Source organism: Protopterus annectens, chromosome 4.part1, assembly GCF_019279795.1.
Source record: "Protopterus annectens isolate FY-2018-M chromosome 4.part1, PAN1.0, whole genome shotgun sequence".
NCBI lineage: Eukaryota > Metazoa > Chordata > Ceratodontiformes > Protopteridae > Protopterus > Protopterus annectens.
The window spans coordinates 647119109-647128301 of NC_056734.1; positions in this window are offsets into that span (position 1 = coordinate 647119109).

Sequence of the window (9193 nt, forward strand, 5' to 3'; positions counted from 1 at the left end):
ATGCCTTGCAGTTAATATCCAATTCCTTGACATGTTTATGATTAAGAACCAGCCATTTGGGAACCCATTTCGATTTACACCCATCCGAGTTAATTATTCTTAAAAGTCTATTGGTGTTTATTATTAAATAATATGTTTCGAAATTAGGTAGATCCAACCCTCCCCTATTTTTTGGAGCCATCAATTTATCATACGATATCCTAACTTTTCTAGGTTCCTATAGAAATCTAGCTAGTTCTGTATGAAGCTGTTTGAAGAATTTTTTGGAGATTTGAACTTGTGACGCTCTAAAAATATATAGTAATCTAGGAAGTATATTCATTTTAATAATTGAAGTCTTCGCCATTATTGGTAATTTCAGATTATCCCATCTTTTCACGTCAGATACTATCTGCTCCCAAATAACCTTAACATTATTGAGATAGAAATCTCTGTTGTCTGTTGAGAAAACCACTCCTAAGTATTTTATTTTTTCTTCTGATTTTGCCTGCCCTACTAATGGTAATAGTGAAAAAGGTGTAGGTGTCTTTAATGGGAATATCTTATTTTTTTTTAAATTTAATTTATAATTGGAAATTTTCGCAAATTCTTCTACTGCCTTTATTATTTTTATTAGTATCCGAAACAGGTGTTGTGCAATAAATACTCAAATCATCTGCAAAAGCAACCATTGTGATCTTCGTACTATAAATCCTTGGAGCATTATGATAAATATTTTGTTTAATGTGCAAAAATAGAGGTTCCAAATGCAAATTGAATAACAAGGGAGATAAAGGACAGCCTTGACGGGTACCATTTTTAATTTGAATTCTTTTTGAAAGATTCCTGTTAATGACTAGATTTGTATAAGGATTGGTATATAATTTTTTTAAAGTTGAAGTGAATTCTTGCGGTATGTTAAAGCATGTTAAAATGTCAAATAAATATTCTAAGTTCACTCTGTCAAATGCTTTTTGTGCATCAATTATAAGTGCGTAAAGATTCTGGTTTTTATGGGTAGCATGAGAAATCATTGTATGCAGTGTTAATGTATTATCTATAGTTTGTCTGCTATTTATAAAACCGGCTTGTTCATCAGATATTATAGGGTTAATTACCATTTTCAACCTGTTAGCCAAAATTGATGTCATAATTTTCGTATCTATGTTTAAAAGTGAAATGGGTCTATAATTATCCGGGTTTTGTCGATCAGTATTTTCTTTCGGTATGAGGATAGTTTTCGATGCATTAAAGTGTGGGTCAGTAATTTTATTTTTAATAATATAGTTAAAGACCACTGTGAGTATTTTCCCCAGAATATCGCTAAAAGTTTTATAAAATTCTGTAGTCAAACCATCCGGTCCCGGAGCTTTGTATGGCTTCAATTTCTTGATAACATCAGTTATTTCCTCTGAAGAAATAGGTTTAATTAGGTTCATATGAAGCTCATCATTAATCTTTGGAAATATAATTTTCTGAAGAAAGTCATTATTATTCTTATTTGGATTTACATCCTGTTGTTCACCATATAATTCTGAAAATATTAGTTCAAAACCCTTTATAATCTCTTCCGTATTGGTGTATGTTTTATTGTTAAAGTATATTTCAGGGATTTGGGAAGGTGACTTTGATTGATTAATAATACGTGCTAGTGCTTTTGACGGGGTCTGTATGTGATTCGCATATTTTACCAGCATTTTTTGTTCATGGAATGATAATTTACTGTTTTGTAATAAAAAAAGTTTCTTCTGACAATTTAATAATTCCGTTTCGGTTTGTTTACTATAATTTCTAATTAATTTCTGATCTAATAATTTAATTTTTGATTCCAAGTCCTACATCTCTTTCACTTGTAATTTCTTGTAGAAAGTAGCTTTTTGGATAAACATTCCTCTAATTTGCGCTTTGGTAGTTGCCCATTCTATGTCTGACGGATGTCGGTACAAGTATGTAGTTTCACTATAAATATTATTTAACATCCCTGAGACAAATGTTTTCTTTTTTTCAATTCCACTTCTTTGGACTTTAAACTTCCTTTAACAACACCACAGATAGATCTACAATATTTTAAACAAACATTGATGATATATTTTAATATCAGTAATCACATACTGTCAGATTAGGAATGTGTTCTTTAATTCTTTCATAAAAAAAACTGTTTGGACATGAGGACAGAAGCACTTCATTGGTTCATAGGTAAATACTAGGCAGTCAGTCTTCAGACTATTACATGGTTCACCACATCTGTGGTCTCATTAGCTTCTGCTGTTGCACTCTTAATCTCACCCTTAAAGGATGATAATGTCAGACAGGGTGGATGTAGTGGTTACAGATTCCTCTGTGATTATCCTTTGGGATATATCTTTGAGTATCTTCTGGAAACACCTCTAGATAACTGTGCACTTTTATAAAAACTTTAGGTAAAGCCTTAGTCATTTTGAGACATATTCATCTTGAAGAGATGTCTTATGTTCATTTTGTAGGCTCATAAGTGTGTACTAGGCTAATGACCTGGCCTTTGCAAGCCTAGCCCATAGAAGTGCCTTGGCATCGTGCCACCCGATGTTAGTTCCCAGTGCCTCTATCAAGCAGAACCACTGGAGTGATCCTCGGGGTGAGCTTTCTATTTCCCATCCACTCATCAAGATTTCTCTTGAAGAAGGGCAGTGAGGTGCTCTGCTTGACATGTATGAGAAGTCTATTCTAGAGCATGGGCAGTCTCTGGGTTATGAACCTGTCCTTCCAGCATGCTGTGTTGGTTGTGGTAATGAGATTGAGGTCTATGGAACATGTGGTGCGGAGGGATTGGAATTTCTTTAGATGTAGCATTTCTAACAGAGCTGGGTCAGACATGGCTTTGTTTGTCAAACAGAGATCACCTCTTAGTAGATGATATGAGCGAGAGAATAGCTGGAGTTTTTTTTAGTCTGTCCATGTATGACATGTGTTTAAGGCCTAGGATCCTCTTAGGTTCTTTTGTGGCCTTTCCAGCTGTTGCATGTGTCTAGTGAGGTGCATGCCAAATGGGGCATTATACTCGATAATTGGCCTAATGAGGGAAGAGTAGAGACAGATGGTGACCTCTTTCTTCCTGGATGCAAAACCCTTGGTAATGAGATGTGCCACATAGAAGGACTTTCTAACCACAGTGGCAATATTGTGGTTGGAGATGTTGCTGTCAACCTGTGTCCCCAGATCTCTTATAACACCTTCAGTGTTCAGTGGGCTCCCATCGATGTGGTAATTAGTGAGAATTGAGTTTATCCCAAAGGGGATGACAATGCATTTTTTGGCATTAAGCTTATGGCCATGGTTTTGACACCATTCTCAGTGAGGCCTTTCTGTAGGATGTCTACATCACTTGGGAAGTTAATAATTGCTCCCAGCTTGCATTCGTTTGCGAACTTGGTCAGCCAGAGTCCTTCCATGTTGGTCTGGACTTCTGAGAAGTAGATGCCAAACAGGAGAGGACCCAGGACCCATCCATGTGGGACTCCATTCGTGACTGGTCATCAGTCTGACTTGAAGTCCGCTACTGTCACGTTGTGGGTTCTATGTATGAGCCAATTTACAACCCACCTACTGATATAGTGGTTGATTCCTAGTTTGGTTCCTGAGTGGGGAATGGTATCAAAGGCCTTGGACAGATCAAGGTAGGCTGTATGAACTGCCTTACCCTCATCCACAGCTCTGGTGACATACTCAAATAAGTCAACCAGGTTAAGAAGGCATAATCTACCTTTCAGAAAACCAAATTGCGTGGGATCTAGAGTCTGGAGATTCCCTATATCCTTGTTAATTAGGTCCATGATGATGTGCTCCATAGCCTTACATATCAGACTTGTCAGGCTAATGGGGCGATAATTCCCAGGGTCTGTAGTTGCTACTCCTTTATGGAGGAGGATGACTGTAGCAGTGCACCATTCTGTAAGGATGAAGCCCTGAGGTGAGTCTGTGATTGAATAGAGCACACAGATGTGGTGCCAGTTCACTTTGTAGTTCATGTAGAACACATCCAGGGATATTGTTGGGTCCCATGGAAGCTGTATTCTTCACATTGGAGAATGCAGCTTTAACCTGTGCTGCAGTTATGGTGGGTGCCTGCCATTCCTCCAGTATTATGATTGATCCTTTGGGGGGTTAAAGATGGCACTAAATCTGTCAGCCAGTATGTTGGCAATATTTGTTGGCTCAGTATAGGAGGTACCATTATGCAGTACTCAGAGCATACCTGGGTATTGCCATGGAGATTCTTGATATAAGTATAGAAGGCTTTGTGGTTGTTTTTAGCATCTGCCACAATTCTGCCATCATAGCTGGCTTCAGAGGTTTTGATGAGGGATCTCAACTTTATGTTGAGGTTAATAAGGGAGTTTTTCCAGTCTTGAGACTTCACCTTTTTCTGCAACAGTTTCTTCCTTCTGTTGTAGAGTTTATTAATGGCAGGGGAACATCAGATTGGCTTCCTTTTTTGGAGGAGAGTGTTTTGGTTCTTTTGGGTATGGCTAGATCCATGCAATTATGAACGTGTTCCTATAGTGCATTGGTGTATGATTCAGCAGTCATGCATCTATTTTAAATTGACATGGGTGCTGTGAAGTTAGCCACCTCTGTTTTTAGGAGCCCAAAATCATCTTTGGAGAAGTTTTTCATGATGATTACCTTTGCATGGGGTGGGGGTGAGATGTATTTTTACATGGTGATTACTTTGTGGTCAGATCTATCCAGGGAGGAATTGACTATTGGTGTAGAAAAATGGTTGCCCATGTTGGTAATAACCAGGTCAAGGATGTTGCTTCCTCTAGTGGGGGTAAGAATGAGCTGGTCCAGGGCATTGGAATTGATGAATTCCAGGAAGCATTGGACCAGTGTATTGGTGCATGAGAAGTTTTCCCAGTTGATGGAGGAGTAGTTGAAGCCATCTAGTATGACAGTGTTAGGTTGGACGCTAATAGTTTCTAGGGTGCTTAGGAACATGGAGTGGAGTCTTGGGACATGGATGGGAACCTCTAGCAGGCTGCGACCTGAATCGCCTTCTTACCCACTGTTAGTTGTACCTGAAGTATCTCAGATGTGTTATGCTGGGTTACTAGTATGGAGGTGTGTATATCCTTTATGAATATGGAGATACCGCCACCTCCTTCGGTCCATGTTCTGGGGCCGAAAGGTTTGGAATGAATTATAGCCTTGGTAGTACAGGGGTGCTTTCTGCTGCTTTAAACCAGGTCTCTGTTACAGCACAAATGTTGATGTTCTCCATTTTGAGGAGTGCTTCGAGCAAGTGCATCTTGAGATTTAGACTTCTAACGTTGAGTAGCATGACCCTGAGATTGCATTTATTTATAGCTGTTATGGTGGTAATTTGGTCTTTGGAACATCGCCTAAAAAGGCACTATAATGGTGGCAAGAGCCTTAGCCAGTATCCAGAAACCCAGGGGTGACAGATGCAGGCCATCTCTGGCAAAGCATTGAGGTCCGTCAATCATATTGTCCCAAGCATACACATACTGGATTTCCTTAGAATGACACCAGAAACTTAGCCAATTGTTGAAATCAATAATTTTCTGCTTGTACTGCAGTATCATTCTGGGCGACAGAAGGATACTGCTCAGGGCTAGGGTTGTACCTGCCTGGGCCATATAATCCAAGAGCTCCTCCATGTCTCTTTTCATGTAGTCCAGGGAGGTGAGTCTCAGGTCATTCACACCCACATGGACAGTGACAGTGTTGTACTTGTACTTGCTGTGAAATGACCTGAATGCATGTGTTATGTGTCAGATTCTGACACCTGATAGACAGCTGACTGTTACCTTCTCCTTATTCAACCTAGTGAGTGGGACATCAATGTGCCTCACTATCGAGTCACCTATGATTAGTGTATTGGGCAAGCTGTTTTGCCGTAGGGGCTTAGGTTGAGGGGCACATTGCGTAGGTGAGCTATGTGTCTTGTGGTTTGTACTGTGTTATGGCTGAGTGCGTTTCTGAATTGGAGGTCTCTGCTGTTTGGGTAGATTTCTATTGAGAGCCTTTGTGAAGGTGGGTGTGTGGTTTGTATTTTTATGTGAGAGCTATGATGGTGGGTGTTCAGGAGGGCTATGTGTTACATCTAGTGTGGTGCAGGTATTGGGTCTATATTAAATCAGCGAACACTTAAAAAAGTGAACATTGATTTATCGGCCCCTTGTAAGTGAAAGCTTACAATCCTGAACACTCAGTTTTTTTCCCAGGGAAAAAAATCACTGTTCCACCAAAAAAATAAATAAATAAAAACTTCAAAACTAAATAAAAACTTCAAAACATTACATAAAGTGGGGGGGGGGGCTTTGCCCCCACCCCTCCTACTTAAATATACCAACTCTGAGATTGCGCTACAGTGACAGAAAACAACAAAGTAACTGAGGCGGCCAAGCGATTTCTTTCCCAGGGAGAGAAATCTCTTATATGCCATTTCGCTATTTTGTTGTTTCGTGTTTTCAAGTTCAATCAAGACACATTCAAAGGATTGCATCTTCGATTATATAATAGGAACTCCAGGTATTGATCTTCTCCTCTTGACCAGCTATTCTGGTCTTGGCTTGAGAGTGCATGGCTTCCAATTTAGATATATAAGTGCATCTCTCACAAGTCTGAGTGTTGGGAGGTAAGAGGAGAGGGTTGCCTGTGTACATGACGTAGTTCCTACACTGCCTCAGAATGCCCAAGTTCACCAGGTTAATAGAAGAAAGCGCAGGGGATTGACCTTTAGACATGCCAGGAGGGATGGTCATTATTACTAAGTACTGGAGCTTGTTTCTTTATATATTCCCTTTACAGGAAAAATGTCACTCAAGGTGTCTGAGTCTGTACAGAGCACTGCCAAACACCTGAGGGGAAACTAATATGTAGACCCTGAAAATTTAAGGATGAAGTATTTAGGCAGATATTCTGAAGTTAGAAATCAAGCAGTACTTACTGAAAATAAAGAATTAGGTTTTCAAGAATAATGACAAGAGGGGGGTAGCATGAATGGCTACTGCCTGGCTACTACTAATGCTGGTCTCACCACAGCTTCACTGGGATACAATACTCCTTTGCTTCTTCTCTCACCAGAAGCAAAATGTTAGCACCAGTCCCAAGAAGAGAAGCAGGCCACGCCTGTTTGGTGATCCACAATATTGTCCCAGATGATGCATGGGTCTGCAGGCTTGTAGCCTTTTTCTGGTAGATGCCTCAAATAGCAAGCAGACCAGTCAGGTACATTAAGCAGAGACACTCACTCTCCAACCTGAAAGAGTCAGGGGAATCAATGCACTCTGCTCCTACTCTCACCAGGATCAGAATATAAGCACAGATTCCAAGCTGTCACCTATAAAGCAGTCATTGAGCTTTCTGGCGATCAGCAGTCTCCAGGAAATAATGTAACTGCACTCCTCTCACTGGGGGAAAACAGAAGCACTAATCCCAAGATGACTTCTGAGAGGCAGAATGTGGGCTCTCCAATAACTGGTGGTCTTGCAACAGATGCTTAAAGATAAGATGAAAAAATGGATGGAGGAGATTATAATATTTTGGATAGAAGCAGTTGCCATCCACCACATACTTTGAAGGCACTACCTTATAATGAATTATTGAGAGTCAGGAGGCTACATAACAATGAAATGGGCCTAGAAAAGGAAATAATAAAAATGTGTATTAATTTCAAGCAAAGGGGGTATGAAGAAAACACTATTTTAGATGCCCTTCATAAAATTATAGATACCAGCTTACTTCATAATAGGCCTTTAGTAAAGAAGATAAATAATAATAGAGAATTTAACACTGTGCAGGAGTGTAGAAAAGTATATTTTGTTACTGTATATAATATCTTAAGTGAGAATTATTGATGCCATTAGATATTATTGGTCCTACTTAATTAATACGGAAGGGGTAAAAAAAATCTTTGTAGAACTGTAAATATCTCTTTCAAGAGAAATAGAAATATCAAAGACATGGTGGTACACAAATGGATTTGTTTCACCTGGTGAAAATTGAAATCTGCAGGTTTTGGAATGTGACACTTTCCCTTGTGGAAGGTGTTCGGTTTGCTCCAACATTACCAAATGTTTTGAAAAAATAAATGGTGTAAAATTCTGTTCCACTTCTGCTTTTTCATGTATAACTAAATCAGTAGTATATGCTTTGTCTTGCCCCTATAACTTGTTTCATATAGGGAAGACTAAATGAATATTCAAGTTACGGTTGCAAGAACATATTAGAGACATAAAAAACAATAATGCTATGAGCCCTATAACTTTACATTTTTTTACTTGTCATAGCAGTGACTTTTCACTGTTAAAAGCTTGTATTTTGGAACATATATCAGAAACAGATGAAGTGTTAATGAAAAAGAAATTATTGTATAAAGAGAGTTTATATATTTAAAAATTTAATACATTACCTCCAACAGGTTTAAATATTGAATATAACTGGAGAGTGTTTCTTTAAAACGTACATATGATTATTTTAATTGATGGCTAATTAATTAGGTTATTGTTTGATTAATTGTATTTAAGTGAATATATGTTTGTGTATGTATGTATGTATATGTATATGTATATATATATATATATATATATATATATATATATATATATAATGTATATGTATGTATGGTGTGGCATATTTTCTAACTCCAGGAAGGCTGTGCCGAGGCGCCAGAGTGTTATTCAGTGTGAATAAACTATTTAATACAAGATTGGTGGCATCTTTTTCGTTGGCTTTGTAGTCTGGTGTGTTTTAACACTTGTTTGGTGTTTTTTATAAGATGAAAGAATGGTTTATCCTAAACACTGTAGTGTGCACTAGGGTAGTTAGATGTGAAAGTAGGTAACTTAAGTTTTACCTGGCTAAAAAGTTTTAGTGGAGAGTCACTATTTTTAAAACTGCAAGATAGATTGAAAGGGGGTGGTCACTTTTGTATTCTGGTACTATGGAATACAGTGGGATGGCCAGTAGATTTAAGTAGTTGAAGGGGAGTAATTTCACAAAATGATAATTTTGTGCTTACTCGCACCAGCCAATAAAAGCAGAGAGGAAATGAGATATATGGCCAAATTAACATAAGGGGCAGGCAATTAGAAAGACAGTGGTGTTTAAGAACACAACAGTAACCAGGTAGGAGTGTGGAAAAAAATTCTTTCTGACTCACAAGAGACAGAGCTGTGGTCTCTTTTCAAGTTTTAATATGCAGTTAAAG